Raw genomic sequence first — 18,446 nt, forward strand, 5'->3', positions numbered from 1 at the left:
TGACTGTTGTAAACAGTGCTGCTGTGAACAGAGATCTTTTCAAATTGTAGTTTTCTCTTCAGTATATTCCCAGGAGTAGGGCTGCAGGATCAATATGGCAACTCTACTTTTAGCTTTTTAAAGTTGGCTCCACAGTGGCCGCACCAATTTACATTCCCACCAACAGAGCGGGAGGGTTCCCTTGTCTCCATACCCTCTCCAGCTTTTAATGACGGCCATTCTGACGGGTGTGAGGTAACGTCTCATTGTAGTTTCGATTTGCATTTCTCTAATGATCAGTGATGCTGTGCATCTTTTCACGTGCCTATTGGTCATCTGTATGTCTTCTTTGGAGAAATGTCTATTTAGATCTTCTGCTCACTTTTTGTTATTGTTTTTTTTTTTTAATTATTGAGTTGTATGAGCTGTTTGTATATTTTGGGAATTAAGCCCTTGTCAGTCACATCATTTGCAAAGATTTTGTTCCAGTCCATAGGTTGTTGTTTTGTTTACAGTTTCCTTTGCTGTGCGAAAGTGTGTACATTTGATTAGGTCCCATGTGTTTGTTTTTGTTTTCATTTCTATTGCATTAGGAGACTGACCCAAGAGGACATTGCTATGACTGATGTCAGAGAATGTTTTGCCTATGTGCTCTTCTAGGAGTTTTATGATGTCACGTCTTTAAGTCTTTAAGCCATTTTGAGTTTATTTTTGTGTGTAGTGTGAGGGTGAGTTCTAACTTCGTTAATTTACATGCACCCATCCAGCTTTCCCAGTACTGCTTGCAAAGAGACTGTCTTTTCCCCATCATATATTCTTTCTTCCTTTGGTGAAGATTGGTTGCCCAAAGGTGTGTGGGTTTATTTCTGGGCTCTCTGTTCTATCCCAGTGATCCACATGTCTGTTTTTGTGCCAGTACCATGCTGTTTTGATTACTGTGGCTTTCAAGTCTGGGAGGATTATGCCTCCACCTAAGCTATAATATAAAGTTCTAATGCCTCTTGAGCTCCCTTGGACAAAACTAAAAATGCATTTGTCTGTAGTAGACCCATTCCTTTCTGGCATTTGTTGAAAGGTCATACATATTTAAGAGTAACTAACTGTCGGTGTTGGTGACAAGTGACGTATTTCAGAGTGTAATTCATGCCTTTCAGTAAATGTCAAGGGTTGGAAGGTATGTGCATATTTCTTTCAAAAATCTTCAGTAGTCACCCATTTAAGGCAATTTTCTGGGTAGGAAAAAACTTCTGAAGCTCTTTGGGGTTTTTTATTAAGGTGTAGGTTAACCTTGAAATTACAAGGTTTTGTGCCTTGCTGAAGACTTTATTATAGTTGAAGCACATATGTAACTATTATTGTTATTTTCATAATTTTTGTACTTAGCAAAGTAGTACTTGCTCACAGTAGAAAATCTAGAAAAAATAAAAACCACAAAGAGGAAAATAAACATAATTCATAAAGTTGTCATCTAGAGAGAATGACTAACTTTAGCTCCATTTTCTCAATTACTTTTGCATATATATAGAATTAGTCACAGTTTTAGACCGTGCTTATCCCTTAATGTTATACTATGATTATTTTTTCCCAATGAAAAATATTCTTTGAAATGACGATTTTCTGGTTTATAATATTCTAGCAGATGATTACACCATAATTTATTTAATCACTTCTTTCTTGGACTGGAAAGTTGCTTCTAATTTTTTCTTATATATGATGCTGTAATGAGTATCTTTTGCAGATAAATATTTGCCTACATCTCTGATTATTTCTTTGGGATTAATCCTTAGAAGTAGATTTGTTGAATCAAAGGCACCAGTTCTTTGAATGTTTGATACCTCCTGCCATATTGCTTTCTAGAAAAACTTGTGATAATTTTTTTTGCAGTAGTAGAGTATTAAAATGTCTGCCTCTTTTTAGAAAGTGTTAGCTTTTTTGAATCCGTGACCCCTTGTTAGATGAAAGCTTCCGTTTTGATATTATCACCTATATTCATGTGATTTATTATCTCAGTTTCTAGCTAACATTTTTCCTTATTGGTTTGTGAGTGTCTTGCATTATTTCTTTATTACAGATACTAGTAACTTATGGAACACTGACTGTGATAGTAAAAGTGGAAAGGTATGCAGAAACCTTCAGCAAAACAGGTTTTCCGGTGAAATTTTCTCTGGGTTCGCTAAGTTTTAGTGTGTCTATCATACGTCAGGTGTGTGTTGTGTGTTAGTCGCTCGGTCGTGTCCGACTCTTTGCGACCCCACGGACTGTAGCCCACCAGGCTTCTCTGCCCATCATACGTCAGGTAGTCAAAATAAATCTGACCTACACTGTTATGTAATGTGCTACGTTAGGCTCGGCTCTGCTCACAGGGAACAAAGATGGGATGTTTTTACAGACTGTCCCGGCAGCATATTAAGCAACTTCATTTTATGGGAAAGAATGATTGCTTCCTTCAGGTGATGCTGGAGTGCTCCCACCGGAGGCATGGTTGAAAAACGAAGACTGTTCTCACTGTTCTCGTAATAGCCCAGCCTCTTGGAAGGAGAGGTTTCTAGCTGGCGGACACGGTGGACACGGCGGTGCCGGTCCGGCCTGGTGGCGCAGCCTGAACCTAACCCCCAGAGCACTTGGCCAGTGGAGGCAGCCCCGCCCTCGTCTCTGCTTCCCCACTCCCCCCACTCCCCTGCCTCCTTGAAGAGTACCTCGGTCTCATCAGAGACCAGTCTGCGAAAAGTGAGCAAGTAATCGGTGCAGCAGCACTCGCCTTTCCACTCTGCGGTTTATCATAGAGCACTTGGGTGACTCAGATGGAGGGGGTCACCGCTTAGTGACACATCAGGCCTAACGGTCCTTGTTGAGTGTGTCCTGGGAGGCTGAGCAACGGGGAAACCCAGCAAGTCTTATTTCCACCTCTCCCTGAGAAATGACCTCATCTGTGCTGTTTTTGCTTAGTGGCGACGAAGACAGAATGAGACCCGCCTCTGAATTCTTGGAGCCTGGTTAAGATCAGAGTAGGCCTGTAGCCCTGCAGTCTTTATATTGAAGTGTTGAGTGCCAGAGTACTTGGCACAGTGTCCCAGCCACTGCTTCTGTGCCCCATTCAGATGGGCCAGTGTCTTCTATTTGTGATGCCTATGTCCGTGTCTGGAATACAGCAAGTACTCCAAGTACTCAGTTACTTTATTGTTGTTGTTTATTCAATAAGTCACGTCCGACTCTGTTGCAACCCCATGGACTGTAGCCTACCAGTCTCCTCTCTCCATGGGATTTGCCAGGCGGGAATACTGGAGTGGGTTGCCATTTCCTTCTCCAGGGAGTCTTCATGCTCCAGGGATTGAACCAGCATCTCCTGCATTGCAGGTAGATTCTTTACTGCTGAGCCACCAGGGAAGCCCTACTCAGTTAATACTAGGATGCTGTTTGAATCCTAATATCAATTTGTCTCCTTGGAAGGACTGGAAAAGAAAGAATGTAATACCTCAGTAGCTTCAGTACGCAGCAGAGAAAACAAAAGGTTTGACAAAAAGAATGTCTTCTCTAATCCACAAAGCGTTGAGCTTCTTAGAGAGGAATGTTAATGCCAGCCCCGAGTTGTACAGCACACCAGCCACTAGGGTAGTAACTGGTTGTCAAGAGTAAATTGCAATGAGCTTTGTTGTAAATAAGGTGACCAGTCTGCTCATCTCCACCAGATCCCCTTAGGGCTTCCACAAGCATGAAGCACGGAATACTTAAGGTGCTATGCTCGGCTGGCACCCATTTATGCTACGAGGCGATCAGTGTCAGGCCAGATCCGCCATCACCTCAGGAGCAGGGGGCTTGGAAGGAGCAACCGAGAACCTTAAAAGTCTTGAAAGAGGGAAAAACAGAATCACAGTTACAGCTGTCATTTATGGGGCACTTATACTGCGTGTTTGGTGCTGAAATGGGCACTAATATTAATACATAATATCCTCTGATCCTTACAGTGATACTCTGAGTTAGGAATTGTCGTTCCCATTTCATTGACAAACCACCTGAAGTTAAGAGTGGTTAAGTGACTGTCTGAAGGTCCCTTAGAGAGTTGGTGAAGTTGAGGCTGGAGACTCCAATGGAGATGTGGCCACAGGCACCGATGAAGACGCACCGGTGGAGGAGACCTGCCGACTTCCCTCCATGCCCTTCCAGATTTTTTTTTTTTTTTTACTAATTATAAAAGTATAATGTATTAATGGTTAATAACAGCAACAAAAATCTTCGGTATATAGGAAGTGACATGAGAAACCGGAACCCTCTACCTTTGCAGCCATGCCCTGTATCTACTCCCCGTAAGAGAAGGCGCAGACCCGCTTCTTTACGTGTCTTTCCTAGACTTTCTGGTGTTCTCGGCGAGGCAGGGGGGAGCCTGGAGCATAACCTGCCATCAGCCTTGGGATCTGGCTGACCTTTTGTAGTAAAGGTGTGGAGAGATCGAGGGTCTGATAAGTACCCTTCAGAGGGCAGAAGGTTCTTCCGGAACTGCCACTTTTATCGGCGGGCCTCTGTGGATCAGTGTGAAAAAGTCTCTGGGAGCTGCAGTCTTCTCCCCACCCCCGCAGAGCGTCACCTTCAGGTGAAGGTCATCGGAGGTGAAGACAGTGAACAAGCATTGGAAAAGAAGCTGGTGACGAGGCTTACTGATCCTCAGCCTGGCCCCAGGCTCACCCACACCTTGTGCCTTTAGTTTTGGCTGTTGCTCAGGTGATGTGTTCTTGATACCTAGTATGTAAGTTGGTTAGAAGTGGGTAACATGTATAAAATATCACCCCAGTGATGACCAACCCAGACAGCATATTAAAAAGCAGAGACATTACTTTGCCAACAAAGGTCCGTCTAGTCAGAGCTATGGTTTTTCCAGTGGTCATGCATGGATGTGAGAGTTGGACGATAAAGAGAGCTGAGCACCGAAGAATTGATGCTTTTGAACTGTGGTGTTGGAGAACACTCTTGAGAGTCCCTTGGACTGCAAGGAGATCCAACTGGTCAATCCTACAGGAAATCAGTCCTGAATGTTCATTGTAAAGACTGATGCTGAAGCTGAAACTCCAATACTTTAGCCACCTGATGCGAAGAACTGACTCATTTGAAAAGACCCTGATGCTGGGAAAGATTGAAGGTGGGAGGAGAAGGGGGCGACAGAGGATGAGATGGTTGGATGGCATTACCGACTTGATGGACATGAGTTTGAGTAAACTCCGGGAGTTGGTGATGGACAGGGAGGCCTCGCGAACTATAGCCCATGGGGTTGCGAAGAAACAAACACGACTGAGTGACTGAACTGAACTGAAGTGATGATCAGGAGTGGTTTCTTAATACTCACTGCTGTGGACTTCGGCTTTCATGCCCTGATGGAGAGAGTAGAGTTTTATTCTCTCTTCCTATTTTATCTTCAGGAAGTCAGTCCATATTTTCTTAAAATGGACTGGGCTATTGTTATTATGAAAGAAGAGAAGTAAGTTCGAATTGTTCTGAAATTCAGAATATTCTAACCAATCCAGTGGCTTTAATTTTTTAAGTATAGAACCCCAGCCAAAAAAAAATTCTAACATGAAAAACCAATGTATAAAACAGATTAAGGTGCAAATTCTAACCTGTAGTTATCCTGAAATAGTTGCACAGAACTAGGGCTCTGCTTCGTCTATAGTGTGAAAACCACTGATTTAGTCCAAGCCTCTTGATTTGGGAGATAGGAAAATCGAAGTTCAGAGCACTCAAGTGACTTGTTCAAGGTCACGCAGCTGGTTATTTGGAGTGTTGAGAAGGAGATAAGATCTCAAAAGTGTGATCTTCCTTAAAGGTAAAGACACAGCCCAAGTCTGGTTGTTCCCCCAACCAGAGTTAGACAAAAAAATGAGATAAGCTAGCTAAAACAGCCCCCCTCGGTCTTCCCTGGTGGTCCAGTGGCTAAGACTCTGAGCTCCCAGTGCAGGGGGCTTGGGGTCGATCCCTGGTCAGGGAAATGGATTCCATGTGCCCCAACCACGAGTTCGAATGCTGCAACTAAAGATCCGGCATGCTGCAACTCAGACCTGGTGCGGCCAAATGAATAAAAATAACAGATTAGGTCATAACGGCAGTTATAGCACATAATGATTTCCAACTCAGCAGAATTTTGAGAACTCCTGCCCCTCAACATTTCTACGGGCAGCTCTGTTGGTGGTCAGCATAGCATACTGCGGGCAAGCTGGATCCATGCACTCAGAGGGTTGGATTCTGGAGCAAAGATGCCTGTGTTCCTTCCCATCTCCTCCCTTCCTTTTTAACCATGGACAAGCTGCTTGATTTTTCTCATTTTCTCACCTGAAACATGTGCCAGCTTCAGAAGCGTATGTGAGAGTGGAGTGAGATGCTGCCTACGAGTACTGGCCAGGTGCAGATGGATGCCTGACGGCGGCTGGGTGCTGGGCTGGTGGTAGCGGTGATGGGGGTGCTGGTTGCAGCTGTGCCCGTAGTTGAGGCGGAGGTGATGGCTGCGCTGGCATCTCCATGCTCACTCTCTGATGCTTGATGCCCTGTCCGTATTGCACCTTTCTGCTCCAGCCTTCCCCTTGGTGAAATGGGAAAGTGTTATCCCCACTCAGCTGAACTAAGGGCCATTCATGATGTCTTTTTTTTTTTTTATCATCTTTTTTAAAAGTTTTTAATTTTTTAATTGAAGTAGTATTCTTGCCTGGAGAATCCCATGGACAGAGGAGCCTGGCATGGGGTGGCAAGAGTAGGACACGGCTTAGCAACTAAACCACCACCTCCATAGTTGGTTTATAATGTGTTAAGTGACTCAATTATACGTGTGTGTGTGTGTTGCTGCTCAGTCACTCAGTCATGTCCAACTCTCTGTGACCCCCTAGACTGCAGCACACCAGGCGTCCCTGTCCTCCACTATTTCCTAGAGTTTGCCCAAGTTCATGTCCATTTAATCAGTGATGCCATCCAACGCGGAGAAGGCAATGGCACCCCACTCCTGTACTCTTGCCTGGAAAATCCCATGGATGGAGGAGCCTGGTGGGCTGCAGTCCATGGGATTAGGAAGAGTCAGACACGACTGAAGTGACTTAGCAGCAGCAGTAGCAGCAGCAGCCATCCAACCATCTCATCCTCTGTTGCCCTCTTCTCCTTCAGCCTTCAATCTTTCCCAGCATCACGGTCTTTTTCCAGTGAGTCAGCTGTTTGTATCAGGGAGCCAAAGTATTTGGGCTTCAGCTTCAGCATCAGTCCTTCCGATAAATATTCAGGGTTGATCTCCTTTAGGATAGACAGGTTTGATCTCCTTCCTGTCCAAGGAACTCTGCAAGAGTCTTCTCCAGCATCACAGTTCAAAAGCATCAGTTCTTCAGTGTTTTGCCTTCTTTATGGTCCCACTCTCATATCCATACATGACAACCGGAACAGATACATACATATCTTCTTTGTCATATTCCCCTTCCTGGTTTATCGCAGAATGTTGACTATAGTTCCTGGTGCTACGCAGTGGGACCTTGTTTCTCCATCCTGTATGCACCACTTTGCACCTGCTAATCCTAAGCTCCCAGTCCACCCCTCGCCACCCCCACCCCTTGGCAGCCACTGGTCTATTCTCTGTGTCGCTGACTCTGTTTCATAGCTTAGATTCCACATATGTGTGGTAGCATATGGTATTTGTCCTTCTTTTTTTGACTTCATTTATTATGCTAGTCTCTAGCTGCATCCATGCTGGCTGCAAATGGCATCATCTCATTCTTTTTTTTTTTATGGCCGAGCAGTATTCCTCTGTGACTGTGTACCATATCTTCTTTATGCATGAATGTCCATGTTGACCTTTGATGATTCAGTCCTCGCTGTTGCCCACTGGTTCCCCCAGCTCACTAGCACTAGCATGCAGGCAGTGTGGTCTCTCTCTAGACATTTGTTGATGGTGGTGGTGCTGCTGTGCCAGCAGAAAGGGAGAGCCCCCGGGCAGGGCTCCCCTCACTCCCTGCCCCCAGCGCTCTTGAACCCCCCTGTCCTTTCACCAGCCTACCCAAGCCCTGTGCTCCCTCCCCTTGAACGTGCACCCTACTCTCCTTTCTCCAGCCCCCACACCTTGGCCTTTGGTTCTCTGTTCACCCTGAATTCTCTTCCAGGAAGTTTCCTGGTCAGACCTTCAGGTAGTCGGTCACCCAGTACCTGCCTCTACCTGGATGCACACTCAAGACAGACACAGGCAAGCCTTCCTCATTGCAGCTGGGGGACACTGTCCCGGACTCAGAGGCCACACCCTCAGCTGCATGTGCCACTCACTGTGAACTCTTCAAAGGGGCATAACCTGAGGCCAGGAGGGGATTGGAGGAAGAACATGGATGCCCCATCAAAGTGCGTGGCTGGCTCTTTATAGCAGTTGTATAACAGGCAGCAATCATGAAAGCCAAGGGGCATGGAGAGAAGAGACAGCAGTCAGCAGAGGTCGTTGTCTTCTCCATAACATGGGGTTTTGTGTGTGTGTATGAGCGTGTGTGCACCTCTGTGGCAGACTGGGAGCTGTTCTTCAGATAACAGAGACAGCAGGCCGTGAGCTCTTTTTAGCAATAACTTGGTGGCTGGAAATAGAAAATTGGTGTCTATAGCTAGAAAATACTCTTTTCAGATACCATGTGGAGCAGTAGTTCTCAGAGTGTGGTTCCTGAATCCCTAGCAGCAGCATCACTGGGTGTTTGTTTGAGACGCAGGTTCTTTGATCCCACCCCAGACCTACTAGACCTCTGTGGGGGTCTTTGGGGTTGGAAGCCAAGCAATCTATGTTTTAACTATCCCTTTTCCCCAGCAATTCTGATATGCTAAAGCCAGAGAAACACTGACCCTAGAAATTATCTCCTGATCCATCACCCAGACCATCGCTTTGATTAGGAAGGTGGTCTCGGGTTTTTTAAACCTAGATTACATCCTGGCTCTTGATTCGTCTTTATTCTGAGGCTGAGTGTGTCCAGATCAGAAGGAGTAGGTGTGTCTGGTCAGATGTCCTTTGGTGAAAAAGTATCTATGGTTTATGGATAAGTGACAGAGGGTTAACTAATACCTTTTTCTAAATGTATTTCTAACATTTTAACCAGAATGTTAAGAAATATATATGTAGTATCTACTCAGAATATAACAGAGCAAATTCTGTTGTTGGTTTTTTTGTGTTTAAGGAGATGTATTGTAGCTTCCACTAAGATGCATTTTATGAGTAATAAATACTACAGGTGTACACCGACAGTATCTTTCACTGACTCTTGATTTCTGTCTTTCGGATGTCAAATACAGTTCTGTTAATACGAAACTTTGCATTTTGTCACTTTCCTTACGGGAAATCATGGCCTATAGCTATCGAATCAAAACCAATGTTTCAGCATTTTATGATGCTCCATATAATCTTAAGAAATACCTTGGACGCTGCAAAATAAGAGTTAATGGTTACAGTGTATAACTACTAAAGGATAATTCTCAAATTGGAAGAAAATAAATTATCGGCTATAGATAATTAGATGAGTGAAAATTTGGGGACTGGATACATGAAGGCCCTTTCTATGATTTTGAGGATTCCAAGTGTGAAAAAGAAGACCCTGGACCCCAGATTCTTTTAGCTTAACTAGATTTGAGCTATCCTAGTATGAGCAACTCTAGAACATGCGATGAGTGGATTTACCAAGTTCTTAGTAGATAATCCACATTAAGTATTCTTTCAGTATACTTTCTGGCTGAAAGTTTATAGTTTCCCAAGGAAATGATTAGAACTCTGGAACTTGTAGTCAGGAAACCTGAAATTTAATCAAGACTTTACTGGAGTCTGTAACTTTGGGCAACTCTCTTATTGACTAACTGGGCTTTAATTTTTTATATATGTGTCTTTCTTTTACTCTATAAGATGATACATGTTGGTTTAGATAAACAATGCCTGTTTTACCTCCACTGAAAGAAAAATAATTGTTACCAACATAATGGAAATCAGACAGAGAAGGCAATGGCACTCCACTCCAGGACTCTTGCCTGGAAAATCCCATGGATGGAGGAGCCTGGTAGGCTGCAGTCCATGGGGTCACTGAGTCAGACATGACTGAGCGACTTCCCTTTCACTTTCACTTTCATGCACTGGAGAAGGAAATGGCAACCCACTCCAGTGTTCTTGCCTGGAGAATCCCAGGGATGGGGGAGCCTGGTGGGCTGCCGTCTATGGGGTCGCACAGAGTTGGACACGACTGACGCGACTTAACAGCAGCAGCAGCAATGGAAATCAGAATAAAAATAAGATGCAAACTAAAATTTCAAGCTAGATTTTGCTAATCTGAACAAATTTTATATGCCTTTTAATAATTTTTATTATAATCTTTCCAGAATCTGAATGTGCTTAGGAAAAAAGAAACTACGGCAAATTAATTCTTTGGAATTAATAATAGAGAAGGTGATCTTTAAAGTTAGAGTACGAGTTTCATGTTAGTTTTGGTTTTAAATAAACATCCTTGGTCAGGAACTTTTCTCAGTCTATTTCCCCGGTAAGCATGCTGAAAACGTTACTGCTTAGTTTGTAACATTTACATAAACTGGGTCATTAACTGATATTTTTGCATTTTCAGTTAGGTTATGGCTGCTTTCTCTTTTGTCTTCTTAAAATGAAAAGTATAATCCTGTTTTTTCTTACAGTGATCCGTATGTGAAACTTTCATTGTACGTAGCAGATGAGAATAGGGAACTTGCTTTGGTACAAACAAAAACAATTAAAAAGGTAAGTGTCCATCCTTAATTAAACATCATTTAAGTCATAATTTAATCTGATTTAATTATGTCTTTGGGCTTTGTAGATGTTTTTGTTTTAAGCTGGCAGTATTTTTATTTTAAACCTCTCAGTATGAAATCTATAAATTCAGCAGAGATCAAACTTTTCAATATTAATCTAAGACACTGATTTTGGCTTTTAGTTAAGTGCATACATGCTCAGTCGTGTCTGATTCTTTGCGACCCCATGGACTCAGTAGCCTGCCAAGCTTCTCTGTCCATGGAGATTCTCCAGGCAAGAATACTGGAGTGGGTTGCCATTTCCTCCTCCAGGGGATCTTCCCAACCTAGGGATCTCACCCAGGTCTCCAATATCTCCTGGATTGGCAGATGGATTTTTTTTACTATAAAAGCAGTATTCAAAGAAGCATTGTTACCAGTAGCAGTTTTTTCCCCTGCAAAGAATAAAGCAAAACATGGATTTGTTCTTGTTGACTTGTTAGTTTATGAAAAGAAATTTAAAGCCATTTAAAATATATTTAATGAAATGGAGTGGCTTGTGGATTTGGTAGGAACAAAGGGAATGGTTTAACTTAAAATAGGTGTTACCAAAGGAAGCAAAATACTTGCTTAGCTACATGAAAACAAATAAAAAATATTAACAGTGAAACTATATGTGTGTGTGTGCTTCCCTTTTCTAAATTTTACACGCATGATCTCATTAGATTTGTTTCCATAATTATGCCTTAATTCATATTTCCGTGTTTTTATATGCATCTATAAAATACATTAGAACATAGATTTATATCTATACTTAATTCATCTACTCCATGTTTTTGTATGTATCTGTTAAATCATATATTCACCGCATATTTGGGGCGTTTATTGACGATGCATGTTTTCTACCAAAAGTACTGTTCTTATCTGTGCTTCAGTAGTATTTATGGATCCCCGTTATTTTTCCTTCCCCATCTTTGTGGGGTAAACGGTCTAATACACCCAGTGATAAGCAATTCCTGGAGTGTGCGAGGGCTTTTAAAAAATGGTAAGTCTTCCTGCTATTGTGCAGACGCCCGGGGTCTGTTGCCAGGTCATTTTGTGAAAGGAAGAGACAGCAGTCTAGCGTGTCTCCCACCTGGCATTCCGACTGGGCACTGAAAATCTGGAGAGTTTGGAGAGCAGGGTCCGGTATTTTGATGGGTGGGGAGGATTCCTGCGAAGGACGGAGGCCATTGTTCCCTGTTGGGCGCTGTCGCCGGGCGGGGGAGGCAGCTCGGGACCTGGTTGTCGGTGGGACGCAGAAGGAGCAGAGAACCGGAGCGGCGATCAGGGGATACTGAACCGCGTTTCCTTCCGAGGGGAAGGCCCCCTCCTCCGGCCCACGGGAGAGGGCTGCGCTGTGTGCCCGGCTCGGTTAGTATTTCTCTGTGGCGCGGGGTGTTGAAGAACCGTTTGCATCATCCTCTGCTCCTCGTGGGCGGGTGCCCGGCGCTGCCCGCGTTCTGTGGCCTCACCTGTCTGCTCCCAACCCCACCTGTCCTCTGCCTCTCCCCCTCCGCGTCTCCCCGGAGTGGGGCTCCTGGCCCCCTGCAGCCCCCGCAGCCCCGGGCTTGCAAGCACCTCGCCCTTCCTCCCTCCTGCTCGCGTTCACTCATTTCCATCCCAGGCTCCATCCGGAACTAGAAGCGCGAGCCCCTTTTATTTAGGCTTAGATTTCCCCCTTGAGCTGTGGGTGGGGAAATTGCTGACTCTTTCTTTCTTTAATGCCATTTCAGTGTTGTACGCATCCTATGCTTATTTTTTATGATGCTTTGAGTTATTATTTTGCTGTTTCTTGCACTAGTTTTTACAGAAAGATAGATGGATAAAGGCAAATATCATTCTAACTTAAAAATCTCTGTAGTCCTTGGTGAGGGGGTGATTTTTCAGTCTCATTTTTACATACAGTTTTTGAGAGATGTGTTCCTTTCAGAGCATAATGCTTGTCCAAATGCACAAACACGTGTGTATATGTAGTCTTCCAGAGTATGTTTCATCTTAGTTTCAACGGCTGTTTGGCAGTCTTATCTTTTATCAAAGCTTAGGACAAAAGTGTACTCTCCATGACCTTGTGAGATGTATGCTTATGTGGATTGCTATGCAGATGGATGGATGGATGGATGGGTGGATGGGTGAATGGGTGGATGGGTGTGGATGGACAGAAAAGAGGATTGAAGTACACGGGTAGGTGAATATTTGTAAACCTAGTTATTTAGGGAGAAAGAGCACTTTTGGTTTATAACTGGCAGGATTTTTGCATGTTATGTAATCTGATCATCAATATTGTTCTTTATAAAATAGTCTTTATATTTCAGTATTTGTGTAAATAGTGAACACTGTCACCCTTCTGCCACCTGCTTCATGATTCTCCAAAACAGATTTGTAGCAGGTTGAGGGAAGTGAAAAACGTCCATTTCTTCTTGATTGCAGAATTATATCAATGTTAATTCCTTGAAGAACACCTTGATGTCCACGGTGATGGCCCTTTGTAGGCCTCTGACATTATTCTTTCTGGTTGATGGCACGAAATTTATGGTTTCTTATCCTTTTCATACATACATCCCCTCTCCATCTAGTTTGGTATATAGAATAGTCTCAGATGACTTAAATGCTTCTTTAATGGCCATTTTGAAAATCTCTTAGCTATGTTTTTAGTGAAAAAAAAAAAAAGTTTAAGCAAATATGTGGACTGCACTGTACCAGTAACTGTTAACGTTCCAAAGACTGTAAAAGAAATTACAAGATGATTTCTCTTCCAGACGCTGAACCCAAAGTGGAATGAAGAATTTTATTTTAGAGTAAGTTTTTCTTTTCTTGGGGTGGGGGATCATAATTGTTATTGATAACTAGATTGATACATTATCTCAACAAACTCACTGAATTACAGCTATTAAATTTTTATTGAGATTCCTTTTAAGATGAGAAAAGGTTAGGTAGCTTTCTAGTGTATCCCAAATTTTCAAAAACTATAACTAGTGGTAACAAAATCTGGACTTGTTTCATTTGGGGATCTTTGAGGGAAACAAAAAGAAAGTTATCCAAATAGCAAAGTTTAGCTTTCCTATGCAAATTTTTCTTTAAAAAATAAAGAAAAATTAAAACAGTAGCTTAATTATTCAGTGAGGTATGAGCTCAATAGAAGCAGCATGATTAAAAAGAAGCCTGAAATTTACTAATCATGTTCCAGTTTGGAAAGAAAATTTTTACAATTCAGATATTGAGTGTGACCATATGTGTGTAATATAAAACTACATCTGAAGTTTAAATATCACCAAATTAGGTAAAATTTCCTCAACCTTTTATATGTAATATCTAGAAGAGCTACATGTAGAAATGACTAAATTCTGTAAATTAATGGAAATTACTTTTCAGTGAGTTTATGTGGTCATTGCTTTTTTGGGGGTATTAAAATTTTGAAACTATTAAGCAGCTCAGTTATTTAATGGAAAATATGTCTTTTTCTCTTCAAGATGAATTAATTTTAACTGTCTGAATAGCTGTGTTATTAAAAGCTACTCTGCCTCCAGAAGTATTCTAGATGAGATCTTCTGAGTGGCATAGATTCCCAAAGCATAATATCACCGTTAGACTGATGGTGACGGCCCTGATTTCTTCCTTTCAGTCACAACAATGTTTTATATGTTTTATGTGCTCCGAACATAGATCACTGTATATGACATCTGTTTTCTGTTCTGTTCAGAGCTAAAATATGGCACTGATATTTGAATACTTGGTGAGCTCCTATGTCTAGCCTCTACTGAAACTGAGGGACACATGGGCTTGTACCCGGTTTCACTACCAGATGTATTTTTAAATTACTTGGTGAAAGACTGAACATGTAGTGGGGGCAGATAGTTGTTGGCCCGTAACTAACTCTCGGATACAGCTTTCCACTTGTAACACTCCACACTACTTAGGCGTCTTTCAGTTTGAGGGAAACAAAAATTAATTAAACACCTTGGCCACATTTCTATAAGTTTTAGTACTTTCAAGATTTTTTTCAAGTTGTATTAGCCCTAAAGATATGTAAACTTGATTTGGCAGGGGGGAAGGGGGCGTATTTAAAAATTTCTTTGTCCCGTTCATTGAACAAATCTTTATTGAGTGCCTACTGCATCCCAGCCCCTGTCATGGCGTGTGGACCCACTGGTCCGCAGTACAGCCCTTCACTGAGCTTTCAAACAGACACTACCCACCGTCTGCCCCCGCCGCACCCGCCCGGCCCACCTGCTTGCTCCATCACCAGGTTAAGAGCCAGCCGAGGGGTCAGGAGCACAAGCCGTGTTCTCTGCGCCATCAAGTGTTCTTTCCTTCGCTTCTCCCTTCTGAGACAGCTGAGGCTTAGTGATGGGTGACCTGGGTCCCATCTCCAGCTCTGCCACTGACAGCCCTTCTGACCCTGGAGAAGCCATCTGAGGACTCACACTCCCCACGGGCTCTGCTAGTGAGAGAGGAGTCCTTACTTAAGAAGAGTGTTTCCAGGATTTATGTACAGTGATAGACATGAGAACACGTTGCACCTGACACTTGGGTCTGAAGGACGATTCCTGCTATTTCAGTGAGGTTTGGGGAAAGAGAAAGAAGCAGAAAGACACTAAAAGCCCAGGGGCTCTGACGACCCTGCCATTGCTGGAAGAGGGGCCATCTTTGATTTCTCTTTTCTCTAATGGCTCCAAGCGTGGGCTCTGTAGACGCTTGGGCCAGGCCTGGTGGAGCTCCTAGTTGCCCTGCATACTAGCTGTGGGCTCTTGGGCAAGTTACTTTACCCTCCTGGTCTCAACTCTTCTTTTGTGAAATTGGAGCAACAGTTGTATACATCATAGGGGTGCTTTGAGAATAAATGGGACATATGTTTTGATATTTAATAAGGAGATAGTGCCTAAAAAGCATGCACACAGTGGTAAATAGCTGCTTTTTACTATTTTCTTCATGATTTTTGATCGTTGCCTAAGAACTTTTCTCAGGAGTAGACCTTTATGAGGGTGTAGCCTTGGTATGCAGGCATGGGGGTGCCTTTTTAGGGGAGGTTTAGGAACTGTTAAAAAACCATTTAGAATTATCCTTTCTTATTTTAGAAAAGCAGCGCTTAAAACCATTTTCTTCTTCTGATATGTCTAAATATTAGGCATGGAATAATATAGAAGTCAATAATAGAAAACTTAGTAGATGGAAGAGCAGGTTGTTTACATTGTACAATGATTTGAGTGCATTATAAAGTATTTTATTCTTTCAGTCCCTTACTTCATTCCTTGGAATTATTTCTGCCCATTTAAAATATATTATTTCTGTCCCTTATAGGTAAACCCATCTAATCACAGACTCCTGTTTGAAGTATTTGATGAAAACAGACTGGTAAGTGGGTCCTAATTTTTAATTTTAGCTTCATTTAAAAAAAAAAACAAAAACCAATATTTTAGAGCACTGTACTTTAGAAATCTGTATTTATGTTGTACTTCTGTCAGTATACATGTCCCTCAAAAAGACCATTTTTGTCCGATTACTAGCTTAATGTTCATAATGATCAAGGCCATTACTCATGTAAATGACCTTTCTAGGGTTTTTATGTATAAGTCAGACTATGTGATGGTGACACGTTCAGTATTTGGGAAAACAAAAATCTAATTAACAGTATACAGCAAAAAGGTAATATATTTAACAGGTAAAATTAAGAAATATTTTGATTGAAAGTACCTTCAAAGAACCAGAGATATGCCTGAGGCATCAATTTGCTGCAAATAACATAAGGTCCGTCTGGGCAAGGCTATGGTTTTTCCTGTGGTCATGTATGGATGTGAGAGTTGGACTGTGAAGAAGGCTGAGCGCCAAAGAATTGATGCTTTTGAACTGTGGTGTTGGAGAAGACTCTTGAGAGTCCCTTGGACTGCAAGGATATCCAACCAGTCCTTCCTAAAGGAAATCAACCCTGGGATTTCTTTGGAAGGAATGATGCTAAAGCTGAAGCTCCAGTACTTTGGCCACCTCATACGAAGAGTTGACTCATTGGAAAAGACTCTTATGCTGGGAGGGATTGGGGGCAGGGGGAGACGGGGACAACAGAGGATGAGATGGCTGGATGGCATCACTGACTCAATGGACATGAGTCTGAGTGAACTCCGGGAGATGGTGATGGACAGGGAGGCCTGGCGTGCTGCGATTCATGGGGCCGCAAAGAGTCGGACACGACTGAGCGACTGAACTGAACTGATAGATGGATACTAGGTAGCTGTATATTTTGTGTGTGTGCGTGTGTGTGCACACGTATGTAACTGATACAACTTAGATTTCATTTTAGAAATGGAATTTCAGAAGTAAATCTGGCTTAAAGTACTTTGCCAAAATTAACTCCCTAGAATGTATACACCAAGTACTCACAAGGCAAGGTTTGCATCTATGATAACGAATATTATCATGATACATACAAACTTAATGTACTCTCAGAAGTGGTATTGAGTTGATCATAAAGTTTGTTTAGGTTTTCCTGTAAGGTATTATGGAAAAACCTGAACAAACTTTTTGGCAAACCTTATAAGTGAGTGTAGTTGTTGTACGCAAATCTGCTTTTGAGTTCCTGAACTCAATGTCCTGAAACTTAATGTCCAGTCATCTCTCAGTCTCCATGGGGGGCCTGGTACCATGACTCCTGCAGATACCAAAATCCAAAGACCCTGAAGTCTCTAATATAAAATGGTGTAATATTTGCATATAACCTAAATACATTCTCCTGTATGCTTGAAATTTATCTCTAGATTACTTACAATACCCAAATACAGTGTAAATGCTATGTAAATAGTTGCCTGTATGAGGCAAATTCAAGTTTTACTTTTTGGAACTTGCTGGAATTACCCCTTTTCCCCAATACTTTTGATTCACAGTTGGTTGAATCCATGAATGTAGAACATAGATATAGAGGTTTAACCATACATCATTTGCTTAAAATAAACATCCTTATGAACCCTTCTTTTTGCAGAATTCAACTGGAACTACCTGAATAGCTTGAGTTTAATAGAATATTTGATCTGAAGGAGACTTACAATATCTCATTTAATGTCCTGTCCTTGCAAATGAGAGAACTGAGGTCTAGAGCCCTTATGTAATTATGTAACTGCTAATCTCTCAAGTCTCAGGCCAGTGGTGGTGAATTTGTTGTTGTTCAGCCGCTAAGTCATATCCACCTCTTTTGCAACCCCATGAACTATAGCCCGCTAGGCTCTTCTGTCCATGGGATTTCTCAGGCACGAATACTGGAGTGGGTTGCCATTTCCTTCTCCAGGGAATCTTCTCAACCCAGGGGTCAAACTCACATCTCCTACATTGGCAGGCGGAGTCTCTACCGCTGAGCCACCAGGGAAGCCAGTGGCGGAGAATAGCCAAGCCTTAACCCTTAGAGTGGAACTTGGGAGCATATTTGATCTCCTTTGCCTGGTATTACTCTCCAAATTAGAAAATCAACAGATGTTGGCCCACCATCCTGATAGCTTTTTCTATTAAAATATGTAGATTTTCAGTGGCTTTGCATCGAGCTTGACATTTTATACCTTAGGTGACACTTAGTAGTACTGAATCGCTAAATCACTTTTGCTCTGTGTATGAAGTTATCCAGTGAGAAATTCTGCTTGAGAGTACAGTTCTTGGCACTCCATCTCTTATCCAGAAAACACTGAATTCGGCAAAGGTTCAGTGAGTAACAGTCAGTCCCTGGAGATACACATGCAGCC

The 18,446-nt window shown here is 42.5% G+C and overlaps 1 protein-coding gene across 3 annotated transcripts in view; it reads left to right on the top strand.

The window, feature by feature from the left end:
* Positions 1-10,620: 10,620 nt before the first annotated feature.
* Positions 10,621-18,446, top strand: part of NEDD4L (NEDD4 like E3 ubiquitin protein ligase) — a 156,240-nt gene continuing 148,414 nt past the window's right edge. For all 3 annotated transcript variants that reach the window (XM_068993775.1, XM_068993776.1, XM_068993777.1), the window contains exons 1-3: positions 10,621-10,702; positions 13,491-13,529; positions 16,030-16,083. The gene's annotated coding sequence lies outside the window, so the exon portion shown is untranslated. The remainder of the gene's footprint in view (positions 10,703-13,490; positions 13,530-16,029; positions 16,084-18,446) is intronic.

This window comes from Capricornis sumatraensis, chromosome 21 (assembly GCF_032405125.1).
Source record: "Capricornis sumatraensis isolate serow.1 chromosome 21, serow.2, whole genome shotgun sequence".
NCBI lineage: Eukaryota > Metazoa > Chordata > Mammalia > Artiodactyla > Bovidae > Capricornis > Capricornis sumatraensis.